Source organism: Dromaius novaehollandiae, chromosome 1, assembly GCF_036370855.1.
Source record: "Dromaius novaehollandiae isolate bDroNov1 chromosome 1, bDroNov1.hap1, whole genome shotgun sequence".
Classification (NCBI taxonomy): Eukaryota; Metazoa; Chordata; class Aves; order Casuariiformes; family Dromaiidae; genus Dromaius; species Dromaius novaehollandiae.
In genome coordinates, this window is record NC_088098.1 from 150,886,800 (window position 1) to 150,904,501 (window position 17,702).

Consider the following 17,702-nt stretch of genomic DNA (forward strand, 5'->3'; position numbering starts at 1 on the left):
CTGAGGGTGGTTGTCCGCAAACATCAGTAAAACATTGAGAAGCAGCAGAAAAGGCAAACAGAGTATCGAGAACTAACAGCACAGGGAGGAGAAAACAATACAGAAAACATTAAGTCACATTTTTCATCCATGTCTTATCCTCAGTGCTACATCCTGTTTAGCTAGTAAAAAATTATAGAAAACTTGAGAAAAATGTGGAAGGGACGGGCAAAGTAACAAGGTGATTAGTGGTATGGAGTAACTTCTGTGCAAGGAGAGGATACCTAGCCTGGAACTCTTTAACTGTGAGGAATACGACAGTCATCTAGAAGTCCACATGGAAACAGGGAATAGGAACATTATTTTTTATAATAGGAGAACAAGTGGTCATCGACTGAAATTAACAATGAGAAAAACACTTTTTTTTCCTTCCCAGAAGAATGAAATTATGTAATTCATTGCCAGAATATGCTGGAAGGCCAGAAGATAAATGGTTCAAAAATTATATTAGAGAAATTCATGGATGATAAATTCATCCATGTCTATTAGTCACATCCTGACCACGGAATCCCTACACTGCTCATTGCTTAGCTCTTGGAAGGATCACACTACACTTAAACTTTTCTCCAGTTATACGTGTTGGGTCACTTTAGGAAAAAATCATACTTGATAAAATGAAGCTTTAGTCCAACCAAGTATGGCTACTTTTATATTGCCACAAAATGAAATATTTTTCAATTTCCAAATAAAATGTTTTCAGTATTGCTGTTTCCTGAGACATTTCAAAATGACAAATTTTTTATCTTGATTTCAGGAAGTGGAAGTACTGAAATGGTGATGTTTATTTGCTGAAGTTTTGGATTTTTCTCATAGCTGATATAAACTACTTGCTAGCTCAGCATTCTGCATATTTGAACATATTTGAACAAAGCTAATGCTTTAAAAAGGAGGCAATGTCTTTGATACACATGATCTCAAAACTTTGTCTTTATAAAAATTATCATGCATTTCAGTTCTCTAAATATCTTGTTTACCTATGGGCATTATTGCTTCTTTTATTAATTATATTAAACTACAGCAGCTAATGTTTTCTTTTTGTTTGTGTTGAAATTAATGCCTGTGTACCATAATAAATAAAATACATAGGTATGCAGAGAAAAGGCATTTATTGTTGATGTTAAAACTCTAAAAAGCAGGAAGGAACAATTGAACAAATGTCAGGCACATCTGTCCTTCCTCTGTGAAAGAAACCACTAAAGAAAGATAAAGTATTGGGCACTTACATTATCAAGGCAGTAGTATCTAGTAGTTGTGCTTTTAATAGAACACTCTTGGTGGGCAAAAGATTAAACAGTGAAGATGGCTTTTCTGACTAGTCAATGCTACTGAGGTTCTCAAGTATATCTGAAGTATACCTGAAGTATATATCATGTGTGCGCTCATGCTTTTGCTCTCCTGTGGCAGCTAGCTTTCTTCTTCTTCATCCTTGATTTAATTGTGTCCATAAAAAAAGACTATATAGTATGATCTTTATCTTTTTTTTAATGCATATATCATAAGGATCACATTTTGAAATATCTCTCATTTCTCACTCTCTCTTTCATGTCCCTTTTAGTAACCAGAATAACTGAGAAAGAATATTGACAGGAAAGAACCAGATAAAAATGAAAACACATCAGGACATAGCACAAAAAAGGAGTATAAACTAGAAAAACTGAAAAAGTTTTTGCATATGTTTTCTTTTGTCCTTAACTGCTGAATTTTACCCATCAATGAAATAAATGAATGTTTTCCTCATCTCCAGTGACTGCAATCCTATCTTACGATAAGATTAAATTCTAGCATCATAAATCAACACTTAGAATTAGCATTAAGAGTCTGCCAACTAACCCTAGAAAATGTCAATTGATTAGATTCTAATCTGAGGTCTTGATAATTGTCATTTGTCCTACATATATGTATTTTATATTTAAATATGTTTGTTTAAACAGCATGATGGTCATAGTACACAATTACCTAGAGGATTCAGGAGTAAGATGGGAAGAAGAACTAGGACATGAGTCAGTCACAGTTTCAGCTGTTTTACCTCCTTTTGTTGTTGTTGATCTTTATTTTTTCCCCTCACTGTATTTGTTGGGTCATATCAAGTCAAGAAGATTTTACCATACTAGTTTTAAAAGACAAGCCCTGGAGTTATTTAAGCTTAGCAATGCATACTATTTAGCTGACAGGAATAAAAATTCAGAACTGTTTGAAACAGCCAATTCAATCACATAAATGGGGTTTGTTGAAGATAGAGGTTTATTTTTTAAGTGCTCAAAAGACTCCCACTGATTTAAAAAGGTGAAAGATTCCCATTAGCTTGTCCTAAGCTCCAGAATCCTGTCCTTTCTGAGTCACCTGTGTTTCAGCATCATTTCTTGATGCACTGTCGAGCATCCTTCTTCCAGGTAGACTACGCAGTTTTGCTTGGTTTATACAGCGAAAATCTTGCAAGTTTTTCAGTGATATGGGCTGGAGAGCTGTTTTGGGGCTGCTCTGCTTTGGGACACATGAAGGGGGTTGAGGGTCCCCCCCCTATTCTTCCAGGTACGGGGACAGCTGGGGGTGAGAAGCACCCACACAGAGGTACATGGAAAGCTGTTTGCCGTTCTTTGGGCTTGCCCTGATGCTGGCACTGCCTTGCTCACTCCTGGTGAGAAAGCACTGCAGAAAGCACATCGGGCTCAAAAAAAAATCTGCTCCAGGGAGCAGTTCAAGGTTTCACAAACCTCCAGCGGGCCCGGGGAGTCAGCGGGATTGCTGTTCATGCGACCCTGCTTTTGAAATGCAGGCCCAATTCACAGTCCTGTAAGTACAGATTGGGTGCTAGGAAGTAATCCTACTCCTTCCCACTGCCTTTCAAATCAGATTAGATCCACCTCGCTGCCTGTTCCCTACCCAGTAGCAGTGACAAACTCAGAAGTGGCTGGAGGTGAGAAGGCAGAAAACAGAGCTGCTAAATGGCATGTGCCAATCAGAGCGCACCTGCTAATGAGGCTGACATGTTTGGACGAGGCGACCCAATTTGCATTTGTCACGAGAGTGAGACATTAGCGGTGTGAACGCTGTGAGGGACAGATGTGTCCCAGCAGGGCTGCCACCTCAGACAGCCTGCTGTGCCATCAGCACCAGCAAGGCTGCCAGCCCCAGCAATACTATCCAGCATCGGAGAAGCCCCATGGCGTTTTAAGACAAAACCAGGGAGAGGGAGACAGGCACGTGCTGAAAGCCATGCCATCCTGCCGTCTGGGCCTGACCTATGGGGAGGCCCAGAGGGATTGCGTGGCCATTGAAGGACTGGGTTTCCTCTCGACTTCACAGTGATTTTGTCAGACTGTCTATAGTGGGAGCTGAAAATTTGTTCTCCAAGTATCCCGGGATGCTTGCCTCTGATCTTCCTTGCACTGTGAATCGTGTTGGCAATCCTCATCAGGGCAGATTAACAGCAGTGGCGCAGCTTTGACATTCATTCCCCACGAAATCCCCAAATTAATAGCCCACATCGTAATATGCTCCTAATGAACATCGAGGTTTTGGGGGGTTTTGTTGTTTTTGTGGACTGTGTTGGGGATTATTCATTGTGATGAGAGTAATCTCATCTCTTTTTGTACTTTTCTTGTGGCTGAAAAATTTCTTTTTAACTATGCTGCTATGATTTTATATGAACTGTATAGGAAAAAGGAAAAAGGTCAGAAGGAAAGTGGCAAAGGGAATAAGTGGTATGCTTGGCTCCTCTTTGTAGTTTGGTCCAAGAATTATACATAGAAGTTAAAGAACAAAAATGTCATCTGTTCTTGATCTTCAGTTCTTCTCATTTACTCATCTCTTCCAGCACCCACAAATCAATTGACTTACCTTGCATTCAGATCTCTCTCAGTGAGCTAATAACTCAGTATTTCTTGCATTTATAGATAGAAGAAACCAAAATAATCTCTGTACTGTTGTGATCAGCTGTGACAAAGCTGCCTGTTGTCTTTTTATAGAACTTTATAACCCTCTGGCTCTGAAAGGTCAGATTTATTGTTGCCTGTTTACTGGCATGTGAATTTATGGACATTCAGCTCTGTAGCTCAGTATAAACATAACAGCATTTTCTGTTGCCCAGAGTTTTGGAACAGAACTAGCTCGGTGTAGCCCAGAGTGATCATACAACTTTAACGTAATCCAGTAAAAGAAAAAACTGCTGTACCTGCATCTAAGGAAGCAAGCAATGATGGCCTGGGATGCCTTTGCTGAACTCAGAAGAGGAAACTGAGAAAAGAAAAAGATTGTATAAACCTAAATTATGACAAACTCCTGATATTAATCTTCATTTATAGTAGCTTTTGTCAATTAAAGTAATGAATTATTACTGACTTCTCTCTCTAACACAATGAATTTATTACCAAATATTACGAAATACAATGAATTTGTACTACTTAAGAAAATGCTGGGTAGAGAGGCGTGTTTGGATGCAATGTAGTTTGCCTTTCAGAAGGCTTTTGATAAAGTCACTCTATGAGACATTATTAAGTAAAGTTGGTAATCAGGTAGTGAGAGAGAAGTCTTCTAGTGGATCAAAAATTGAGTAAGCAAAGGAATAAATAATTTGGTCATTTGACCTTCTTGTCCAAAGATCATTAGCAACACACACAGAAAGAGTTTTGCGACCACTAATATTCATCTCTAAAAACCAGTCAAAATATATTTCTAGTAACATTTATATCTGCATATTAATTCTTTAAAATGTGAGCATGTTTCTACTGGGTCCAACCAAAAACCATTTGTCCCGATACCCTTGATATCCTTGACAGAGGTCATAGTGCGTGCAAAGAGAATAGTATTAGAAGAGCACAAACAGACTGAGGCTTCCTCAGATAGCCTTGCATCTGCAGCAGCTGTAGCTCAGAGGTGGGATCTATCTGATTGATAGTCTGTTACGGATTCATCTTCCATGCATTTTGTTTCCACGGTTTTTAAACTCAGATAAAACTTCTAGAATCCACCACATCTTGCAGCAAGGAGTTTCAGAGGTTAATCACATGCAGCCAAATGAACCATCTCATTTTGATTGTTTTGAACCTGCCATCTGCGTATTTCATTTAATGCTTCCTAGTTCTTGTACTCGAAAATACAGTGAAGGATCATTCCCTAGTTACTCTCTGTCACTCGTTATTTTATGGACTGCTATTGCATCCCCAAATCAGGCAATTCTTTTCCAGACCGATGAATGACAGGCTAATTAATCATTCCTCATTAGAAGCTGTTGCATGTACCTTTGATCATCTTTCTCCGAACCTTTTCCAACTTTAGTAAGACTTTGTTGAGGTGAAGGGACCAGAAACACATACAATATTCAAGATGCTGGTGCACCATAGAATGACATAGCTGAATAATAATTTCCTCTGGTTTATTTACTTGTTGCTCTCTTAATAGATCCTAACATTCAATTTCCCTTTTTTGACCACACCTGGGCGCCGAGCTGACATTTTCACTATTATAACTCCAGGAGCTCATTGCTGGGTAGTGACAGCCAGTTCAGAACCCATCACTGCGTGTGTAAAGTTCTGCTTGGTTTATCTCAAGTGCATCACTTCTAATTCATCTGCAGTATTATCATCTGGTCACTTAGTCTCAAAAGGTCCTTCTGCAGTTTCTCACAACTGACCATTGTTTTGACAACCCTGATCAACTTGGAGAAACATCTGTATATTATATAAGATCAATAGACATACTATTTCTCACCAGTTTCCTACATCTTTTTTAAAAGCTCTTTTTTTCAAAGAAGAAAATAGTATATGAAAATATATATGCAGGAAACTAAAAAAAAAAACAAACCAAAGACAAGTTAGCCTTGTGAAAGCATGAGAACAATATGGTTCACACACATTAGAAAAGATCAAATCATCAAAGAATCAAAAAACATAAACTGCAGATTCTGAAAGAAGTACTGTTTAAAGCAACGTGACTTTTCAGCCAGTTAAATCTCTTGGTGTTTTTTAAGCCATAGGCCAAAACATGATCTAAAGGATGAAGAGGATACATGATCATTTAGTCATATTACTCCTTGCCTGCTATGGTCATTTTCAGAGCCATGACCTTTTTAATAAAGGCCTAAACTATTATGTTCATTATTTGTATTTTCAATGTATGTAGTGTTTTGGATCAAGTTTAACTTTTCTTATAGGCCCTGGTATCATATCCCAAGGATAAAAGTGTGTCAAGCCTGAGGTAATCTCTTTTAAATAAGCCTGAGGGACTGAAACACTGCCTTCCATTTTGCTTGGGTTTTGGCTTTAGTACTTGCAAGTAAAATGAAACACTTGATTTAAAATTCAAGGCCAGATCTTAAGTGGTGCTGGGCCCCTGCATGTCCCAGTGGCTCCAGCGAGATCAGTGCCTTTCAGGACTTGTCCCCTATATTGGGTTTGATACATTGTTTCTGTTTCAGTATAGCTGCGCTATGGAGTAATCTGCTGAGAATTTACCGCCCTTTTGGAGAATACTCCTGGTTTCATGTACGTATTTGTCATTTTTTCCCTTGGCCTTGTCACACTGAGCATGTTATTTTGTTGTTTGATAGGACATATATCACTTTATGAATTAAACATTTATACATTAGTCAGAATATGGAGTGAAAAGTATGGGGCTTTCTTCCAGCAATACCGTAAAAGATTTCATGTATTTCGGCCATTTCAGCCCCCTCCCAAGCACCCAGTAGAGGAATTAGCCCTGAAATAATTCACTGCATTGGCATTAAAACTGTCATCATACTTCAGGGTTAATACTGTGGTGAAAAAACTTCTCAGCAGTCTGCCAATCCACAGTTTTTAGAAGACTTTGCTTTCTGCAGATTTAAGAAGGGGATTGTTTTTGTTTGTTTGTTTAATCAAAGAAAGTTTAAACACTGCAAAAACTGGTGAATCTGCCCAACAAGCTTCATATTACCCTGGATCTCCTGTTTACAACTGGCCAGCACATAGGAAACATGACAGAAAACCATACCTAGGAGAATCAGCATGCTGGCTTACTTGAAAGGCTTTACAGAGACCGGTTTAAGTCAGAGATGTGGCAGGTGAAGCAGGCATGTTGTGTCTAAACCTCTTTATTAGTTTGCTTTCTTCCCTTGGGTTACATGCTCCCTGCAGATGATTCCTGCAGTGGAGAGGAACATTCAGTGGAAAGGATAAGTTATTATTGACCACTAGCTACTGGTCTCACTGGCATTTTCCAACATATTCAGTTGTAAGATCCCATTTACCAGTCCTAGTGTAAGGACTGTAACAGACCAGTAATAACGTGTGTAGAATTTCACACGCCTTTTAGAATATTTTCTGGTTAAAACATTTTGAAGAATTAAAGATTATCTCCTGAGAATATTTATAAGACATATCCATGCCAGAATTCATCCTATTCTGTGCAACCATAGCAGCACAAAGCAGACTTAAATTCAACTCAGGCATCCATTTGAGGATTTTTTTGATATATAGGATTCCTGAAGTATTGCAGACCTAGTGCTTTTTTTCCCTTTCCATCATTGCAAGCTCCACCTCAAAGATGTTTGGGTGGTATGACTACTGGAAAACAACTTGCTGCAAATTTCTGTGCCCCAGGTATTGCCTACTACCAGAATGACTTCTTGTGGCTCTTTATAATTAGCAATACCTCAGAGTGGCCTTGAAGCTACTTTAAATTATCATGAAGCTCAAAGGTCCACCCCAGGATCCTGAATTTCAGAGACATACTGCCCTTACTATCATTTTCCCTAGAACTTTCTCCATATCACTTCCTTTTCTGAAGAAATAGCCCAATGATTCTAGTTCAGTTTTGCACCTTGATAGTAGACAGACATTTTTTTTCCCATCATCAGTAGAGATGGAGAGTGATTTTGATTAATGACTTCATTGTCCCCAGCCAGCAAGAGACTTGTCTTTTTAGGTTTGCATCAGAATGGATGCTGAACACTGTAACTCTCTAACTGCCAATAGTGTTCACCTGCTGAGAAGTGAGGAAATTAGTCAGAAAAAAATCAGTCTCAAAATAATACTGATTTACTCTAACTTTTACTAGAATGTCAGTGAATGCTAAAGTTTTCCTAAGCTTTCCTAGACTTTTTCCTAAGACTTTGCATACACACACATACACACACAAAAAAAAAAAAAAAAAAAAAAAAAAAGAGAGAGAATCAAAATTACCATAAGAATCAAGTAAACCTCCCTTTTTTTGTATATTTTTAATAAGGGGGGAAAGCAAGGGGAAATGAATTATCAGCAACTTTAATTTTGGGGTATTTTCATGCCAGCTCCTACTCTCTGTAATGTTAGTTTAAGTGACGTGACTGGGCCTGTCTCAGGAATTTTGGGAGAACTGGTTTGTTGGTACACTTCTTAGGCCATAACATGTAATGTCCCGTAAGTATTAATTACAGTCATGGTTTGTGTTTGAGCATTCTCTCTTAAACCAATGGGATCTTTTAAATCTCAGGTGATGCACTGCTGGATCTGCTTTTCACAACCAATGAAGAACTGGGTGAGGATGTGATAATAAACAGCAGCCTTGACTGTAGCGACCATGAAATAGTGGGGCCCAAGATTCTGAGGAGAGCAAGGGAAGAGAGTAGCAGAAAATAGACCCTGTACTTCAGGAAAGCAGATTTCACCTTATTCAAGGAACTGGTAGGTGGCATCTCATAGGAGACACCTCTGAAGGATGAAGGAGCTCAGGAAAGCTGGTAAGTCTTTAAGGACAATCTCCTCCAAGTGCATGTATAGGTCATTTTGATACTCAGGAAAACAAGTAGGAGGAGAGCAGACTGGCTAGACAGGGAACTGGTGGCTGAGCTCCAGTGCAAAAAAGTACTATATAGGAAGCAGCGACAGGCTACAAAGGAGGAATTTATAAACATTGTGCAGGCATGTAGTGAAGGTGTTAGGAAAGCCAAAGTTCAGAGTTGATGCTTTTGCAAGGGACATAAAGGGTAACAAGAAGAGCTCGTACCACGACATTACTAGTAAAAGGCTGAACAAGGAAAACGTGGGACCATTGATGAATGGGGAAGGGGGACTGAGTTACTGACAGTAAATACAGATAAGGCTGAGGTATTCAATGCCTTCTTTGCCTCAGTTGTCACTGGCAAGGCCTCACAGGCCTCTGTGCTTAGAGATAGAGGTCGAGGAGAAGAAGACTGATGAGCAATGGATGAGGGTCAAGTGAGGGAATTGAGGTGAACTCGACTGAGATAAGTCCATGGGACATGAAAGACTGCATCCCTTAGTGCTGAGAGCTGGCCTGTGTCCTTGTGAGGCCACTTTCTCTCATCTTTGAAAGGTCATGGAAATCAGCGGGAGAAACTGAGAACTGGAGGAAGGCAAATGTGCCCATCTTCAGCAAAGGTCAAAAAGATAATCCAGGCAACACAAGGCTAGTCAGCCTCAATTCAGTCTCTGGAAAATCATGCAGTAAGTCCTCTTGGACTGATGAAGGAGAAGAAGGTGACTGGGAACAGCCAGCATGGATTTACCAAGAGTAAATCATGCCTGAACAACTTGATTGCCTTCTGTTATAAAATGACTGGATTTGTGGACAAGGAAAAAGCCATGGATATCATTTACCTCGACTTTAGCAAGGCTTTTGACATGGTCTCCCACTGTAGATTTGTACTGAAGTCAGGACATCTTGGTCTTGATGTGTGGACAACCAGACAGGTGAAAAACTGATCGGATGACTGGGCTCAGAGGCTCATGGTTAGGGGGTCATCTACCTGGAGGACAAGTAACAACTGGAGTACCTCAGGGTGTAAGCTAGGACCTGTTCTGTTTAACATCTTTATCAGTGACATGGAGGAGGTGATGGAGTGCACACTCATCAGGTTTGCAGAAGACACCAAGCTGGGAGAACCTGTTGACATGCTCAAGCACAGGGCTGCCATTCAGAGGTGTGTAGGCAAGCTGGAAGAAAGGGCAGACAGGAACCTCATGAGATTCAACAGGGACAAATGTCATGTCCCGCACCTGGGAAGGAAGAATCCTGGACAAAAACAAAAGCTGAGGACTAACTGATGGGGAGCAGCTCTGCAGAAAAGGCCCTGGAGGTGCCAGTGGGCAGTGATTTTCAATTGAGCCAGCTGTACGCCTGCCAGCAAAGGTGGCCAACAGCATCCTATCCTGGGCTGTATCAGCAGAAGTGTAGCCAGTAGACTGAGGGAGGTGATTATCCCCCTCTACTCAGCAGTAGTAAGACCATCTCTAGATATTGCATCCAATTCTGGGCAACAAATTGGACTGAGTTTGGTAGAGAAGCACCAAGATGGTCGGGAGCTGGTGCATTTATCAGATGAGGAAAGGCCGAGGGAGTTGGACTTGTTCAGCCTGAACAAGACAGTCCTTGGGGAACCTCATAGCAGCCTTGCTATACCTATGAAGCGGTCATCAGGAAGACAGAGCCATGCTCTTCACAACAGTGCCTGGTGGGAGGGGAAGGCACAGCACTGAATCAAGAGAGTTTTAGACTGGATATAAAGAGGAACTTATTCCTCATGAGGGTAGTCAGGCAGTGGAGCAGGTAGCCCAGAGAAGTTGTGCAATTTCCCTCTGTGGAGGTATTCAAGACCTAGCTAGACAGAGAAGGCCTGTGCTATTTGATCCGATATTACCGCTGACTCTGTTTGGATGAGAACATTGGACTATAAACCTCCTGAGGTTTATAGTGTCCTGAATTATTTTCTGATTCAATGATCATATAAAACAGGAGAAACTTTTTCACAGATTGCTGTGAATATGACAGAGAAGTCTGTAATTATCATGGTAATATCAATAGGATAAAAACGAATGTAAAGACTGTAGTTTCTGAATGTACTGTCCAGTTTGTGAGGAGCAACACTGTGCTTTGTGTCTGAACATTTTAATATACACACTTCAGGTTAGTCAGACTGTCTTCCATGGCTTCCACTTTCTAATGAGCTTAGTTTATTTATGTACATATGCAAGATGTGAACTGTTAACGGGGTGTACTTCTAAATATGTATAAATTAATTAATGTTAATGATCCCAGCTCCATTACAAAAATGTTACAGTCAAGAAATGGCAATCTACAAAGTCAGCAGTGAATAGAAATCTTAACTTTTCTGTGTCCTTCATTGCTTCTCTGCTACCTGTAAATGTTAGTTAGTTCACAAGAATTCAGGCTCCATTTTATTCCATAAAATAACCATGGACTGCAGTTGGAGTCAGTTTTGCATAGATACAAATTACACCCTTTTTATTTGCTTTATTTTGATTTGTTTAAGTTATTCAAGAAAACCTTATCTGAAAAGCACAGAACGAATAAAATGCTGGCTTGAAGAAGCCACAAATCAGAGAAAACATTTTTCATCAAGTTCCAGTTCTCTTGACTTGCTTTACACCTGATAAATCATAAGATATTTGTTCCTAGGAAGGAGAAAGGGTATTTCCCTCATGTTTTTCCTATTTTGCAAAAGCTGAGTCAGTTTTCTCACATTTTAATAAGGAATTGTTGTGTCAGTTTGCTCAGATTTTAAGTGAAATCCACCAAGATTGGAAAGATTCAGTACACTAAGGAAGCATGAGTTCACAGGAATTATCATACTGGCACAAACAAAATCAAGGTCTTTCCACTCATTGGTTTTAGTAGTTAAAGAAGCTGCAAGAATACTGTATACAATAAGCAAATGAGAGATCATGTTTCTCCAGATAAATTGGCCTTTCTAACATTTATTTGCTAAAAGAGCATGTGTTTATGTCCTGATGCTTAAGGAGCCTAGTTCCTCTCCATTATCCTTTTCTTCATTTTTAACATGTAGAATTTCCATTCTGAATTTTTCAGTAATACCTTGTATCCTTGTAATACCTGACAATCAGTCCCAGAGAGCAATGGTGCCTTGTGTTGAAAAAGAGAACTTTTTATCAGCTTAGTATTTTTAAGTTTCTTTGAATGTCTCCATCATCTGTGTATTATGACCAAACAGTAAATAGAAGCTTCCTGTCCCAAGTATGCCCTTCATTACTTTGTGTACTTTTCAGATGGTCCCTCTTCTACAAGTCAGAAATTATCTATATAATCCCTGTTTACATTCTTTTCATAACTATTCTGGCTGTTTTTACTTTCCTTCCTATTTTTGTCATTTAAAGTCAGAATTCCCAACCTTGAATACAGTATTAATCTGAAGCTGTATCACTGATTTATATAAATACACAATAATATTTTCCATACTTCCGATCCTTATGAGTCCTAAAATGTTGTTTGCCTTTTTGACCACTGTTGTACCTTGAGCATAAAAAAATAGTGAATGTTTTTGGAACATTTTAAGTGACCAGAATTGCACTTTTGTAAAAGTAATGCTTGTGTGTACTTACACACAAGCTGCTTTCCCACTCCAGGTATAATAAAACAGTGGTTACAGTATTAACAAATAATGTAAGAGTGATTGCAGGTTTATAAATGGAGATGGAGGAAATGTCTGTTTCACATTTAACATGAACAAACCAAAAAATTTGGATAAGTACCTTGACTTTTGGGAAGAGTAGCTGAAATGTTTCCAAAGTTTCTGAAACTATTGGGTCTGTAAAACTGGCTGAGAAGTGAAGCAAAACCAGGGCTTTTTCTTTATTTTTTTTAAGATTCTTGCTGCAATTCTGTTTGAAAGTCTACCATTGTACTTAGATACTTGCTCTTCTAATCTTGGATTTAACAACAAAGAAGAAAATGATTTATTCTTAAAGGATATTAAGTAGACTTGATTGAAACTTTAAATATTCCATATTAACTGTAACATTTGGGCAAAGATGCAAGGTGAGTATACATCACTGATCCAATTCATATTTCCACAGCTGGAAAAAAAAATGTTATTTGAAAATACTTATGCTAAAACTTTTTCTTTTCAACTGAAGTGTAATAAATATTACAGTGTGATCTATAACAGTCCAGAATTATTTAGGTGTTCATGGACAGAAAAACTGCTAAAACTCTTATGTGATGGAGGCTATTCTGAATTCTGCTTCCGTATCTTAGGCCTGACTTGCAACATTTTTACTGTCTAGAGGAAATTGTTTTTCTATACCTGGAGATTAAAGAAAATGCATTTCATAAAGGACTTAGGCAATTAGGGGATACCAGTGTAATACAGCTTCTCTACCATTTCTAAGACCCATGTTAGCCATTAGTAGCACATACGACTATAGGAAGTCACTCTTCATTCATCTTGGTGCTTTCTCTGTGTGAACCATTTCTGAAATACCAGGGAACTGGGAGCCATAAAAGTGCTAGAATCCTCATTTACACAGATTTGCAGAATGAATACCATTACATGGTTACCTACATAATGATTGAGGTCTATGACATGTGTTGGGACTTAACTCTTGCTTTGTTCTTTGCTTCAGAGGTAGCTGGAACAGAGAGGAAAGAGCATTTATGTGCTCTGAAATCTGTAAGAATACTAAGGGTCAATCTGTCCTCATTTCACTCCAGCTCAGTACGTTTTTATTACTCAGCTATTAGTCATAGTTATAAAGGAGCTGAGCTCTCGCAGTTTTCTCACATATTTAGACAATGAATGAATGTGGCTGAAGGAAATTCTCCACCGTATACACTGTGTACTTAATTACATCTGTCCTCTTCAGCATGGCTAAGGTAATATTTTGCATTTTATTTTAAGATTCACCATATTAAATGTTGGTTTTAGATCTTTTGGAGGACTGCAAACTACTCCAGGCCATTTTTGCAAGCAGCAGCTCTAGTACTATATATTTTTCCTTGGGACAGAAGGAAGAAAAATGAGGCCATTCATCACAGGAGATGGAAGATTTAATTGTCAGGGATTGTTGGAGATGAGCTAGCATTACTTTCATACTGGTCGTAAATGATAGAACCACAGGGAATCTGCTTAGAGGGACTATAGATAAGGTGATGGATATTACAGAGAGTGAGAGAGCAGAGAAGGTATTTTGAATGACACCCAACAGGTTGCCATATTTTTACATACAAGGACTGACCATGTAAATTGCCTGAGAGAATGTTTAGACAGTCTTTATTCCAGAGCAGGGTGTCAGTAAATGATAATTAAACTTCCTTGAGAAGTAAGAACGTGAGAGAGGAATATGGTAAGGGATATGTACGTCCATACATAATACACCATTACTGGTTGTTGTATTGTTATAGTATGTGAAAGACACTAAGAAGACACAAAAAATGTTTTGCTATCAATGTTGAAGTTAAAGTTAGTGCTAAAAGTAGAGTTGGGATGTTATAATCATTTAGCCACAGGGTTTATCCAATTTCTGCTTCTAGATGATGATTGTTGATTTCCAATTTGTGGAACAAGTACCAAGGTCAGTGTTGCATTCACCCATGTACTGCTCACTGCAGTCAACATTTTGACATTGTGTAACAAGGATAATACAACCGCTACACATAAAAATATCTAAAGGCATCTTGACATTGATTCGCCATACAAATAAATCCACAAATGAAAGTCCTTAGTAGTTGTAAGCTGTGCCTGTCATGATGCCAGCCGAAGTGCTGTTTCTGCTAACCTGGGTAGTGTATATTTGGAATTGCATCAGTCAGTGAGACCCAGCGATTAGAGGTGGCTGGAACAATTCCAGTGGAGACTTGCTGTCCTCCTGCTCATCTGCAAGGTCATCTGCCCAGTTCCTTTGCAGCCCACGTGGTAGATGTCGGCTGCTCCAGGTCCATGATACAGGGCAGCTCTTCAGGCAGATTGCTTCAGGGACCTCACGACTTTCCAGATAATGCTGTTAGGGAGACCTCTAGGAGCACAGCCTTAGGGTAAGAATTGCCTTGCAAAGAATCTCCTTGTTGGTTTGTTTTCTTGCCGTTGTTCCTAATAAGAACAAAGCCACATTTCAGAATGCTGTTATCCTCCACAAATTCAATTTTCCTTTCAATACCCTGCTCTCCTGATGAGAGGGTACATTCATAAAGGGCTTCCTAATAACAAGAATGTAGAAACCACATTGTCACAAGAATGTCTTTGGAGGCATAGAAGCTTCTTTCTGAACTTGTTTGAGATTGTTAGCTAATAGGGTAGCCTTCTTTCATAACTCGTGCATAGTAGGGTGCAGCTGGCTGAAAATCCACCTCAAACGATACTTACTTTTGTCTTTCCTTATTTATCATCATTATCATTACTTTTTACTTTGGTAAGCAGATGTTTCTTTAGTGCACTGACATCCTTTATAATTTGCATATTTATTAATTTAACTGGCAGAGAAGTCAACGTACTGTACAGTATGTACTTTGTATTTAATATTTATATGTATGTGGCATATGCAAAAGGAAAAACTCCTCTGATATTCCCAAACATATTGAACATACAAATTTAACAGGTTAAAATTCATTTATTTTGGCTTTTCTTTTGTGCCATGCAAAAATGTCTGATTATTTAGAGCACAGCTCGTACCGAGGGAGGAATCATTTTGAGTCTAATGTATAAACTCATAGCATTCAGTCTGTGGCTATGATGAACGAATCAGTAATTAATTGGGCATTCATTCCAGTGACCTGTCAGCATTCAAATGCTTTAATTAGATTGAGAAATGGAGGCAAGTAATGAGGGCCAAATCTGTATCCTTTTGAATTTAGTGGCAAAAGATCCACTTGCTGCAATAAGATTTAGTCCTAAATGTATGACAGCACACTATAGAAGATGTCGTCTCCACCAACTGTGGTTCAAGTGTATAATACTGATAATGTCACTGGTATTGTAGCTTTCGTTAAGGAAACAATAATGCTTTTAGGAAGCTTTTTGTCTGCTCATGCATACAAAACAGGCAATTTTCATAAAGTATTAATTGCAAATTACCTAGTATAAATGAGGGTCCCAAAAATAAAAATCTACTTTATACTGTATCTGCTGTTTATTTCATTATTAGTATTCTTCATTGTTTTGCTTATGCGGTACAGTTAAAAGGAAATACTGTATCCTGTGTTAAGTAATAACACTTTATACAGGTGTAGATCGACTTGGAATTTTTATTATAGTCTCAAGTTTTTATAAGCACTGAAACATACACGTATCTAAATGTATGATAGAAGTATATGTCTGCCTATGCTTTTGTATACATTTTTGACATTTTTAATTTGCACACATAGATGAACTATACTTGAAATTATCACATTCCATTGAACTGCTGTGAAATAATTTGTTTGTCCTCTGTCTTCTAAAGGTACTGTTTGTAGCTCCGGAGTTCAGCTTGCATTAACTTTGCACTTGAAGCACAGGTTTCACCTCTTCATTATGAAAACAATAGGGCAGTTTTGAAAGTTGACTTTTCATTAGGAGATTCTTTCAAATTAAATTTGTTTGATATTCTTCCAAAAGTGCTTTTAGTTTCACTCCCTCTTTTTTAAACAAACCCTCTAATTTACAAGATATTTAGTGGCCTCCACAGCAAAATATGATGCCATACAGAGTTACCAAAGCTAGATTTGAATGAGAGACATACCTCTGCCAACACGAATCAGAAGCATCTAAGTTTCTTCCTTCACCTGCTTCTGTTCCTGACTTAGAAACTGCTTTCTGATTTTGCAGCCTATTCATGGCCAGCTTATATAATTTTCTTCTTGTGTATATATTGTTATTTTTCTTTTTTTCTTCAATAGCTTTTCCCCTTTATGATATTAAACATGCTTTTACTTTATTTATATGACAAAAAACATATTCTCTGTCAGGCTTTCCTTCGCAAGGCTAAACCTCTGTAAGTCTCCTGTCAATAGTACGTTTTCCATTCCTCTGAGCATCCAGGTGTGTTCATCTTAGCTGAACACAAGTGAATCATACTGTATGCAGTTTTTCAAATGAAGTCTCAACTGTATGGTAGCACTAGTACTTCTCTATCACTTCTGGAAATACCCCAGGTGATATCCTTTGGCATTGCATCTGTACTTTTCACAGCCAAATAAATCTTGAGTTCACCATCCTGCCGTGATCAACTGAGATATCCTGGGTATTCCCCCCTTCTGTCATTTCAAAATGATGAATTGTGAGCATATAACAGATTCTTGTTATCAGTCCTGAAGTACATGATTTTGCACTTTATACAATTATACATCATCCCGTCTTTTCTAGCTCACTCATTTCTTCCTATGTTATACCCTGATCCCTCTTTAAATTAATGTTTCCAGTGCTTTATCGTTGGCTGTTTTCATTCTTCTCCAAGTGATTGACACAAGCCTTCAGTCCCTCCCCACCATATGCCTTACATGGTTCCTCATAACCATTACATTGAAGTAGACCTCCTGTTTCATCCTGATTTTTCCAGAAGGAATGTCACAAGCTACATTAAAGACAGGATTGAACAAATTTCATAACAGCTTCCAAACAGCTGAGTCTTCAAAACTTTTCAGGTTAAGAGTATTATTTGAACTATAGCAACACTAAGCTATTCCAGGGAAGTCTTGGGAGAAGGACATTTGCAAAATCCTTGATGCATTTCCTTCCTTTCTTTTTATGGGATCACGGCTAGAACTCTCCCTCACATCCTTCCCTGGGCCTCAACAAGGGATTTCATTTTTTTTTCCTGGTTCTTCCCATGAATGCCTCACATAAGTTTTGCTCCTCAGTGAGAATCACCTTGAGTGCCACATTCGTTTTGTTTGTTTGTCTTTCCTGTTTCAAAGATTCACCACTTCTGTTCTCTCCATTTGAGAGTATAGAAGTTTCTGAG

The 17,702-nt window shown here is 38.6% G+C and overlaps 1 long non-coding RNA gene across 1 annotated transcript in view; it reads left to right on the plus strand.

Moving 5' to 3' along the window:
• The window catches only part of LOC112984953 (uncharacterized), a 180,554-nt gene that overhangs the window by 40,163 nt on the left and 122,689 nt on the right, over positions 1-17,702 (plus strand). The window contains exons 2-3 of the long non-coding RNA XR_010386366.1: positions 6,452-6,518; positions 8,485-8,731. This is a non-coding gene — a long non-coding RNA (uncharacterized LOC112984953). The remainder of the gene's footprint in view (positions 1-6,451; positions 6,519-8,484; positions 8,732-17,702) is intronic.